Genomic DNA, 11,534 nt, shown 5'->3' with positions numbered 1-11,534 from the left:
AGATTCTATGAATCTTGTCAGAGAAGAAGTTTTTCAGAGCATTTTCTGACTGAAACTGAGGTGCTAAAATAATTTGTATCCAGCTGTTTTTTGTTAAGTGTTGGATGTGTGTTTCTTTTTGACTTCGAGCCAGATGAGTGAACCTTTGTAATATGAGTGCACAATTCTACCTCTGGTTACGTAATAATTAATGATATGGTCTTTGACTCTATGAAGCAACGAGGCAAAAAAAATGAACACCTAAGGACATACTGACATCACTCTGTAAAAATACAGTTTATACAGTCATATTGATATATGTTCCAGTTCTGTATAAAATGTCATTAACTGAAGAACTGAACGCAATACTAAATGTCAAAACATTGTGTCAAAGCTCTTCAGCCACTCCTCAGCTTTATGTCTTACATTGCCCCAGCATGCCATTTATTAGCACTTTTAAAGCACATAAAGTCTGAAACTCCTGAAGTGTTTCCAATTTTGTGTGCCATGTGCATCAGACATTCAGCCAACTGTCCGTGGACATGACGTCTGAGGCTGAGACTACCTTAACCCTATCCCATGCCTAAACATTAACTACTACAACAACTACCGTACTTGCTATCAATAAACAGCAAATTTTATATACAAAAAAAAAGGTTTATTTAGGGATTGTTTGAAAGTTAATAGTGAGTATGTATTCCCTACTCTAAAGTGTTACCATTTCTTTAAAAAATCTGCCAAAAGTACAATTGAAAACATGTAAACTCAAAAGCCAAGACAGTTTTGTGGAAGATTTCCAAAGGTTCTTCTCGGAACTGCTGCTGACTTTCTGTTTTGAATTTCTCAATTGATTACACAAGAGGGAGTCCAATACATTTCCTGGGAAAGTGTACTTTTGCCTTACGCAAAGTAAAAAATCATATTGTTGTAAATGCAGTAAAACTCCAGATATAAGCAAATGCAAGAAGGTGTTGGATGTTTGACATAATTTTTTGATAAGAGAAATGATGTGTACTTCTTAAACCTTGAAATCCCCATTAAGCCTATTAAGAGAGATAGTCTGACATTGTTTAGTTCAAGAAGTTCAATAAAGAGGGAGGAACAAAACCCGCCACAGAGTGGGCAAGGAACTACATGATGTCAGCTTGGAGAAAATTCCCCTGTTCATAGTGTAGTGTAGTGTAGCCTAAGAACACTTTCCTCCTCACTTTCACAACCACTTTCTGCTTCCACACAGCACACATCTAACAACTTCCAATGCCATTCTGAAAGGGGAAAAAAAGATGTTCACCATTATGTCATTTTTAATTATCGTCCTGTCATCAGACTACACCGAAGGTAAGTAATGTAACTATAGTTTTGTGTTTTTACCACATAGACTGTGTTTTAAAGTCTTGAACGTGTTGGATTTTCCCTGCCTTTAACCCACAGAATGAAGTTTTAGAGTTTTAAAAGGATTTTGGTTTTGTATCTCATCCTACGTCACATTTTTAGCCATCACTCAGCAAAAATAAACTCTTGCTCCTCTCACATTCAAATTGCTTAACATGTGTAAATAATTGTTATGGTTCATTAAACGAGCATGAAAAATATTGTTTAAACCCTTGAGATCTGTAAAGTTTATTTGGACTTCACAAAATTATTTGTAAAAAGCGGTATGCAAAAAGCCGTCAAGCTGAAGAAGGAGTCCTATCGGGCCTGGTTGGCTTGTGGGACTCCTGAGGCAGCTGACAGGTACCGGCAGGCCAAGCGGACTACAGCCCGGGTGGTTGTGGAGGCAAAAACTCGGGCCTGGGAGGAGTTCGGTGAGGCCATGGAGAAGGACTATCGGTCAGCCTTGAAGAGATTCTGGCAAACCGTCCGGCGCCTCAGGAGAGGGAAGCAGTGCCCTACCAACGCTGTTTACAGTAAAGGTGGGGAGCTGTTGACCTCAACTGGGGATGTCGTTGGACGGTGGAAGGAATACTTCGAGGATCTCCTCAATCCCGCTGTCACGTCTTCCATTGAGGAAGCAGAGGCTGAGGGCTCAGATGTGGACTCGTCCATCACCCAAGCTGAAGTCACCGAGGTAGTCAAGAAACTCCTCGGTGGCAAGGCACCGGGGATGGATGAGATCCGCCCTGAGTACCTCAAGTCTCTGGATGTTGTGGGGCTGTCTTGGCTGACACGCCTCTGCAGCATCGCGTGGCAGTCGGGGACGGTGCCTCTGGAATGGCAGACCGGGGTGGTGGTCCCTCTTTTTAAGAAGGGGGACCGGAGGGTGTGTTCCAACTACAGGGGGATCACACTTCTCAGCCTCCCTGGGAAAGTCTATGCCAGGGTACTGGAGAGGAGAATCCGGCCGATAGTAGAACCTCGGATTCAGGAGGAACAGTGTGGTTTTCGTCCAGGCCGTGGAACACTGGACCAGCTCTATACCCTCTACAGGGTGCTGGAGGGTTCATGGGAGTTTGCCCAACCAGTCCACATGTGCTTTGTGGATTTGGAGAAGGCATGGCCTCGGATTTGGAGGTGCTGTGTCCCTCGCGGCGGCCTGTGGAGGGTGCTCCGGGAGTATGGGGTCCGGGGCCCTTTGCTAAGGGCTATCCGGTCCCTGTACGACCGGAGCAGGAGCTTGGTTCGTATTGCCAGCAGTAAGTCAGACTTGTTCCCGGTGCGTGTTGGACTCCGGCAGGGCTGCCCTTTGTCGCCGGTTCTGTTCATGATTTTTATGGACAGAATTTCTAGGCGCAGCCAGGGGCCGGAGGGGGTCAGGTTTGGTGACGACACGATTTCGTCTCTTCTCTTTGCGGATGATGTTGTCGTGTTGGCCTCATCAAGCCAGGACCTTCAGCATGCACTGGGACGGTTTGCAGCCGAGTGTGAAGCAGCTGGGATGAGAATCAGCACCTCCAAATCCGAGGCCATGGTCCTCAGTCGGAAAAGGGTGGCTTGCCCACTCCAGGTTGGTGGAGAGTTCCTGCCTCAAGTGGAGGAGTTTAAGTATCTTGGGGTCTTGTTCACGAGTGAGGGAAGGATGGAACGGGAGATTGACAGACGGATCGGTGCAGCTTCTGCAGTAATGCGGTCGATGTACCGGTCTGTCGTGGTGAAGAAAGAGCTGAGCCGCAAGGCGAAGCTCTCGATTTACCGGTCAATTCCTACTCTCACCTATGGTCATGAGCTTTGGGTCATGACCGAAAGGACAAGATCCCGGATACAGGCGGCCGAAATGAGCTTTCTCCGCAGGGTGGCTGGGCGATCCCTTAGAGATAGGGTGAGAAGCTCAGTCACCCGGGAGGAGCTCAGAGTAGAGCCGCTGCTCCTCCACATCGAGAGGGGTCAGCTGAGGTGGCTCGGGCATCTGTTCCGGATGCCTCCTGGACGCCTTCCCGGGAAGGTGTTCCGGGCGCGTCCCACTGGGAGGAGACCCCGGGGAAGACCTAGGACACACTGGAGAGACTATGTCTCCCGGCTGGCCTGGGAACGCCTCGGTGTCCCCCCAGAAGAGCTGGAGGAAGTGTCTAGGGAGAGGGAAGTCTGGGGTTCTCTGCTTAGACTGCTGCCCCCGCGACCCGGCCCCGGATAAGCGGAAGAAGATGGATGGATGGATGGACGGTATGCAAAAAAAACGTATTTTAAAAAAAGTTTTTTTTTTGCTGAGTTTGTATGCATAGAAATGTGTCAGCATATGCTAATATTGCTTTCTGATGCATGCAGGTGAAATAGAGCTCCGTGCTTTCAAACACCAGACAGTGAATTGCAATGAGAGGACTGTCTTACAATGCAATATCAGCTCATCAACGCCACTGAACATAGTTAAAGTATACTGGAAAAAAACAGAAGAGAAAGATTTTGAATGTGATCCAACATCCAGCAATAGACCTCCAGGATTTTAGTGTAACTACACAGGAGAAGCACTGACATTAACCATCTCAAATCCTACACCAGCAAAAATGGGCTCGTATTTTTGTTGTATAAAGACAGACTCTGGACATGGAGCAAAAGAAATCAATGTATCTATAGGTCAGTGCATTAACCCCTTTAGCAGTATGTATCATACATATTTTAATTAATAAATGAATGACTGAATGTATGAATCAATGAATCAACACAACATAAGAAACACTACATCTGTGTTTTTTAAAAACAGTGCCTTTTTTAGTTACAGCTATCAAGTGAAATAAATAAATAAATAAGTAAAAAGAATAATAATAACAACAATAAAAATGAATAACATTTGCACATTGTGTTAGACATTACAATTGTCAGGATTCTGGACTGTCTATGTTGTGTTTTGCCCGTTTCTTTTCTAGTGTTGCCTTATTTGGTCTTGTTCCTGTATTCATTTAGTTTTATTAGGCTTTCTGTGCACCTGCTTGGTAATTATCCTGTGTTTATAAGTTCTTGTCTGTGCTTTTCTCCTCTGTCAGGTCTATTCATTGTGTAAGGGTTTTAGCTCCAGCCCTCTTTGCTTGGATTTCTCCTGTGTTCCTTGGATTAAAGACTTTTGATTGTACCCCTCGTTTTCCTTGTACTTCCCACAGTGTACAGTGACACAAGACCCGACAGAATACAGTTACCTTTATGTGTCTGCCATCCGTTTTTGTTTACCGTTTTCTCTCAGTGTTTTTTGTTTCCATTGTGTTTCCCATCATGGATGCCTTCCTTCGCCCAGGATATCTCCCCCAGGGGTCTCTCGAGGACCATACGAGACTATTCCGGCTGTTAGCTAGCACCACTAGCTACCCAGATAACGCGCTCATTTTATGACAATATAATGATGATATTTCAGATCATTATTTAGTTTTGTGCAAACTTCATATAGCCAAAATGGTAAATTCTACTTCTTGTTAAAAGTATGGTAGAACCATCACTTCTTCCACAAAAGACTGCTTTTTAAGTCTTCCTGATGTATCCGAATTCCTTAGCATATCCAAAACCTCAGAACAACTTGATCATGTAACAGAAACTATGGACTACAGTTGCTCCTTTACGCTTAAGGAAGGTTAAGGAAAGCAGTATGACACCATGGTATAATGAGCATACTCTCACCCTAAAGAGAGCAGCCCGAAAAATGGAGCGCAGCTGGAGGAAAACAAAACTAGAGGTATTTCGTTTTGCTTGGCGGGAAAGTAACCTATCCTACAGAAAAGCATTAAAAACTGCTAGATCAGATTACTTTTCTTCTCTTTTAGAAGAAAACAAACATAACCCCAGGTATTTATTCAATACAGTGGCTAAATTAACGAAAAATAAAGCCTCAACAAGTGTTGACATTTCCCAGCATCACAGTAGTAATGACTTTATGAACTACTTTACTTCTAAAATCGATACTATTAGAGATAAAATTGTAACCATTCAGCCGTCAGCTACAGTATCACATCAGACAGTGCACTATAGACCCCCTGAGGAACAGTTCCATTCATTTTCTACTATAGGAGAGGAAGAATTGTATCAATTTAATAAATAATCTTAACCAACAACATGTATGTTAGACCCTATACCATCTAAGCTCCTAAAAGAGGTGCTTCCAGAAGTCATAGATCCTCTTCTGACTATTATTAATTCCTCATTGTCATTGGGATATTTCCCCAAAACCTTCAAACTGGTTGTTATTAAGCCTCTCATCAAAAAACCACAACTTGACCCCAAAGAACTAGTTAATTATAGACCAATCTCGTATCTCCCTTTTCTGTCCAAGATACTAGAAAAGGTGGTATCCTCACAATTATATTCCTTCTTAGAGAAAAATGGTATATGTGAGGATTTCCAGTCAGGATTTATACCGTATCATAGTACTGGGACTGCTCTCCTTAGAGTTACAAATGACCTGCTCTTATCATCTGATCTGGTTGTATCTCTCTATTAGTTTTATTGGATCGAAGTACTGCGTTTGACACAATTGACCACAACATTATTTTGCATAGACTTGAACACTTTGGCATTAATGGAAGTGCATTAGCATGGTTTAAATCATACTTATATGACTGCCATCAGTTCATAGCAGTGAATGAAGAGGAATCATATCGATCACAAGTGCAGTATGGAGTACCTCAAGGCTCAGTACTAGGGCTGCTACTCTTCACGCTTTATATGTTACCCTTGGGAGATATCATCAGGAAAAATGGTGTTAGCTTTCACTGTTATGCTGATGATACTCAGCTCTATATTTCTTCGCGGCCCGGTGAAACACACCAATTTGAAAAACTAATGGAATGCATAGTCGATACAAAAAAACTGGATGACAAGTAATTTCTTACTGCTAAATTCTGAAAAAAAAACAGAGGTGTTAATTATAGGACCTAAAAACTCTGCATGTAATAACCTAGAACACTGTCTAAGACTTGATGGCTGCTCTGTCAATTCTTCGTCATCAGTTATGAACCTAGGTGTGCTATTTGATCGCAATCTTTCCTTAGAAATCCATGTTTCTAGCATTTGTAAAACTGCATTTTTCCATCTCAAAAATATATCTAAATTATGGCCTATGCTCTCAATGTCAAATGCAGAAATGTTAATCCATGCATTTATGACCTCAAGGTTAGATTATTGTAATGCTTAATTGGGTGGTTATTCTGCACACTAAGTAAACAAACTACAGCTAGTCCAAAATTAGCCCGGTCCTGTCAACACTGCACTGGCTCCCTATCAAACATCGTATAGATTTTAAAATATTGCTTATTACTTATAAAGCCCTGAATGGTTTAGCACCTCAGTATTTGAATGAGCTCCTTTTACATTATAATCCTCTACGTCCGCTAAATTCTCAAACCTCAGGCAATTTGATAATACCTAGAAAATCAAAATCAACTGCGGGCGGCAGATCCTTTTCTTATTTGGCGCCTAAACTCTGGAATAACCTAAATAACATTGTTCGGGAGGCAGACACACTCTTGCAGTCTAGATTAAAGACCCATTTTTTTAACCTGGCTTACACATAGCATACTAATATGTTTTTAATATCCGAATCCGTTAAAGGATTTTTAGGCTGCATTAATTAGGTAAACCGGAACCGGGAACACTTCCCATAACACCCGATGTACTTGTTACATCATTAGAAGAATGGCATCTATGCTAATATTAGTCTGTTTATCTCTTATTCCGAGGTCACAGTAGCCACCAGATCCAGTCTGTATCCAGATCAGAGGGTCACTGCAGTCACCCGGATCCAGTATGTATCCAGACCAAATGGTGGATCAGCATCTAGAAAAGACCTCTACACCCCTGAAAGACAGCGGAGACCAGGACAACTAGAGCCCCAGATACAGATCCCCTGTAAAGACCTTGTCTCAGACGACCACCGGGACAAGACAGGAAACAGATGATTCTTCTGCACAATCTGACTTGCTGCAGCCTGGAATTGAACCGCTGGTTTTGTCTGGTCAGAGGAGAACTGGCCCCCCAACTGAGCCTGGTTTCTCCCAAGGTTTTTTTCTCCATTCTGTCACCGATGGAGTTTCGGTTCCTTGCCGCTGTCGCCTCTGGCTTGCTTAGTTGGGGTACCTTCTTCTACAGCGATATCATTGACTTGATTGCAAATAAATGCACAGACACTATTTAAACTGAACAGAGATGACATCAAGGAATTCAATGATGAACTGCCTTTAACTGTCATTTTGCATTATTGACACACTGTTTTCCTAATGAATGTTGTTCAGTTGCTTTCACGCAATATATTTTGTTTAAAGCGCTATATAATTAAAGGTGACTAGACTTGAATTGACTTGATTATGACGCGAGCTTGAACACCACGAGCAGACCGCCGTCATCCGAAGATGGTCCTCAAGTGGATTTCATGGAGTGGACTCTGGCGAGAAACAGATTGCCATTCACCACCTGCCAGACCAGCCCACCCTCTCCCCATAGTGCGGACAATCAGCTCGAGCCCACCAATTATGGAGAGCCCATGACGGGCGATCAACAAGTCTTTGTGGAGTGGACAATGGCAAGACATGAATTCCCGTTCACTGTCTGTCCCGAGGTAGATCTCACAAGTGCCTCTCCAGGCCCAGAGCCCAGTCAACCATCTCCCCACTGCGTGGAGCACAAACCCGAGCCCACCGAGGACAGAGAACCAGTTCCGGCTGCAATAAACAAGCCAGCACAGTACAGAGTGACTCAGCGGAGGATCGCTCCGAATGAAGGGCCCAGTCTGTCCGAGCAGGTATGAGAGCTGGGGACCACGCCCACCTCGAAAGAGCAAGCCCTGGACATTGAGAGTATGGAGTGGAGTGGAGCCCCCTGCACTGTAGCTGAGGTTGAACTTATGATGGACCTGGGTAGAGAAGAGGCGGAAAAGGATTTAATTGACTGGGAGGCTGACCTGCTCCCTCTACTCCCTCCTACTGCAGAGCTCTATGTTAAGCCTGTTCCCACATCCAGCCCTGAGTGGGCTTCGGTTCCCATGTCCTGCCCAGAGAGGGCTCCGGTTGCCATGTCAAGCCCAGAGGAGGATCCGGATCCTGAGTTTTGCCCTGAGAACCTGGAGGCTCATGAATAAACCTGGGTCCAGCTGGACACGTCCTGCTCCAAGTCCCTCTTGTCTCCTCCCTGGACTCTGTCTGCCAGCCCCCTTCCAGGTGTTTATCTACCTCCAGAGCATCCTCCAAATTTCCCACCTAGGTCTCCCTCTGTTGTTGTCTATGGCATGAGGACACACCTTCTGGGAGGGGGACGACATGTCAGGATTCTGGACTGTCTATGTTTTGTTTTGCCCGTTTCTGTTCTAGTGTTGCCTTATTTTGTCTTGTTCCTGTCATCGTTTAGTTTTATTAGTTATTCTGTGCACCTGTGTTTGTTAATTATCCTGTGTTTAAGTTCTTGTGTCTCTGCTTTTCTTCTCTGTCGGGTCTACTCGTTGTATAAGGGTGTTAGCTCCAGCGCCCTTTGTGTGGAATTCCCGTGTTCCTTGGATTGAAGACTTTTGATTGTACTCCGCGTTTCCCTCATACTCCTTCCTTTCAACTCTGTTTGAATAACAAATATCATAAAAATAAATATTTTGTAAGCTATTCATTAAAATGAATATATATATTTTAAATGTACTAAATTTCCTCTTTCTCGCTACAATTGTATGATTGCATTGCAAATATATTTAAGTACATGACCTGCAAAATCATTAGAAATTTTAGTTAAGCATAAATACTTGTAATAATATTCAGTAGCACTAACCATATTTAAAAGACAATAGAAGTAATTATGAAATTACATATTAAGATGTACTTAAGGACTTGTACTTAAGATGTACTTATTTCAACTTTTATTTGATGGAAATAAATAAATAAATGTTATTTTACATAGAAAAATAAATGACATATACATCATATCATTAACTCTAATACCTTGTGTTTGTAACTGTATGTACGCAGGACAATGCACTGGAGAATTCTCCCACCAGATGGCTGAACCCAAACAAATGCAGTGTAGTTTTAATGGTGTGTACCCAGAGGGCATGATAAACTGGTTTCATTATGACAAGAACCTGACTTCCAGCTCTACAGTCACAAGCCTGGTGAACTCTGATGGAACGTACAGCATCACAAGTGAACTAAACATCCAGGACGATCAAGAGAGATATAAATGCTCACTGTGGTCATTCAAACACGGACAATATCTTAAAGATCAAGAGTTTAAAGTGCCAATTCATGCTGATTCCAGGCCCATTAGCAGGATCAGCACACAGCATTGTTTATCATGGACTCTTATCCTTCTTAGCCTGATGTTTTGATTGAGAGCCTGTTTGTCTCCAACTATCACAATGATGACATAACCAAAGATCTGGTGGGTTTTAATAAAATAATTTGTCAAATAAACTGGCCACCTAATAAATATAGTGGTAGAACTTTTGCCTGTCATGTGGTAGATCTGGATCTAAATTAGAGAGCAGGGAATATAAATCTGAGTTTTACCTGTAGACATGGCCAGTGTTGGGGTAGTTACTCAAAAAATTTAATTAGTAACTAGTTAATTCTGTAAATTGTAATGAGATTACTTTACTAGTTACTGCATTTGAAAAGTAACTTCAATACTTATGACTTTATTACTTTTTAGGGCCCTATGAAATCTGTTTTATTTTTTCCCAAATTCCTTATTTTTTAAGTTTTTTACAAATTATTTAAATGCATAAAAACAACTAAATTTATTCAATTTTTTTTTCATAAAATAGCCCCTCAGAAATTCTGTTGTGTATTTAATAATAATAATAATAATAATAAACTTTATTTTATATAGCACCTTTAAAAGTAGCACCTCAAAGCACTTTACATAAAACAATGAAATTAAAAGAAACACATAAGTGCCGGCAGTAAAAAATAATCATACAAAAAAATTGAAATAAAAAAGAAAGCCAATATAATAACAAAGTAACCACATGAATCACATAAAAAGATATCCTTAAATAGTATGTTTTAAGGGATGATTTAAAAACACTAAGGGATTCTGCATTCCTAATCTCAGAAGGCAGGGAATTCCACAATTTAGGAGCCAAAGAAGAGAAAGCCTGATCACCCATAGATTTTAGCCGTGTTGTTTGGACAGTTAAAAGACCAGCTTCAGAAGAGCGTAGAGCATGTGTAAGGCTATTTTAAGAAAAAAATAGCTTTTTTATTTTTTATATTTTGTATTATAGTTATTATATAATCCAAGCTGTCTGTCTGGAACGTAAGTCAACGTCAATAAAACGATGGTGTACGACAATTAAGAGCCATTCTATAAGGTGACATTTCAGCATTGACAAATGCATAGCGACTCCTAATTAGCTCTTAAGGCACAACTACATGCGACTGCTTTACGTGCGTTGTTGGGCCAGGTTTCCTGATAACGATTGATCTTAGTGCTTAAGAGCATTTTCTACGTGTAATTTTACAATCGTACATTATTGTTTCAAGTGTGTTTCCCAAAAATGCACTTAACACAGTCGTACATATCTGTGCTTTAAAGGTCCTGTTCTTCGTGATCCCATGTTTTAAACTTTACATTTACATTTACATTTAATCATTTAGCAAACGCTTTTATCCAAAGCGACTTACAAATGAGAACAACAGAAGCAGTCAGATGAACAAGAGAACAACAACAGTATACAAGTGCCATGACAAGTCTCAGTTAGTCTAGTATAGAACGCAAAGCTGCTTTTTTTTTTTTTTTTTATAAATGAAAAGACAAGAAAAGGAAAAAGTGCTAGTATTAGTTGGTTAAGTGCATGCGAAAAAGATGAGTCTTTAGATGCTTCTTGGAAATGAGTAAAGACTCAGCTGTACGAATTGAGATTAGGAGGTCATTCCACCAGCTGGCCACAGTCCAGGAAAAGGTCCGTGAGAGTGATTTTGAACTTCTTTGGGATGGTACCACAAGGCGTCGTTCACTTGTAGAGTGCAAACTTTTGGAGGGCAAATAAGATTTAACCAGTGGCTTTAGGTATGTTGGTGCCGTGCCAGTGGTCGTCTTGTAGGCAAGCATCAGTACCTTGAATTTGATGCGAGCAGCTACTGGTAGCCAGTGTAACCTGATGAGGAGAGGAGTGGCATGAGCTTTTTTTGGCTCATTGAAGACAACCCTCGCTGCTGCATTCTGGATCA

The 11,534-nt window shown here is 41.7% G+C and overlaps 1 long non-coding RNA gene across 1 annotated transcript; it reads left to right on the top strand.

The window, feature by feature from the left end:
• Positions 1 to 1,196: 1,196 nt before the first annotated feature.
• Positions 1,197 to 9,804, top strand: LOC132148504 (uncharacterized). Its single transcript, XR_009434922.1, has 3 exons — positions 1,197 to 1,317; positions 3,679 to 3,984; positions 9,330 to 9,804. It is a non-coding gene; the product is annotated as an uncharacterized LOC132148504 (long non-coding RNA).
• Positions 9,805 to 11,534: the final 1,730 nt, after the last annotated feature.

Source organism: Carassius carassius, chromosome 9 (assembly GCF_963082965.1).
Source record: "Carassius carassius chromosome 9, fCarCar2.1, whole genome shotgun sequence".
NCBI classification, from domain to species: Eukaryota; Metazoa; Chordata; class Actinopteri; order Cypriniformes; family Cyprinidae; genus Carassius; species Carassius carassius.
The sequence above is the reverse complement of the archived record's forward strand: the minus strand, read 5'-3'. Positions and strand labels throughout refer to the sequence as shown.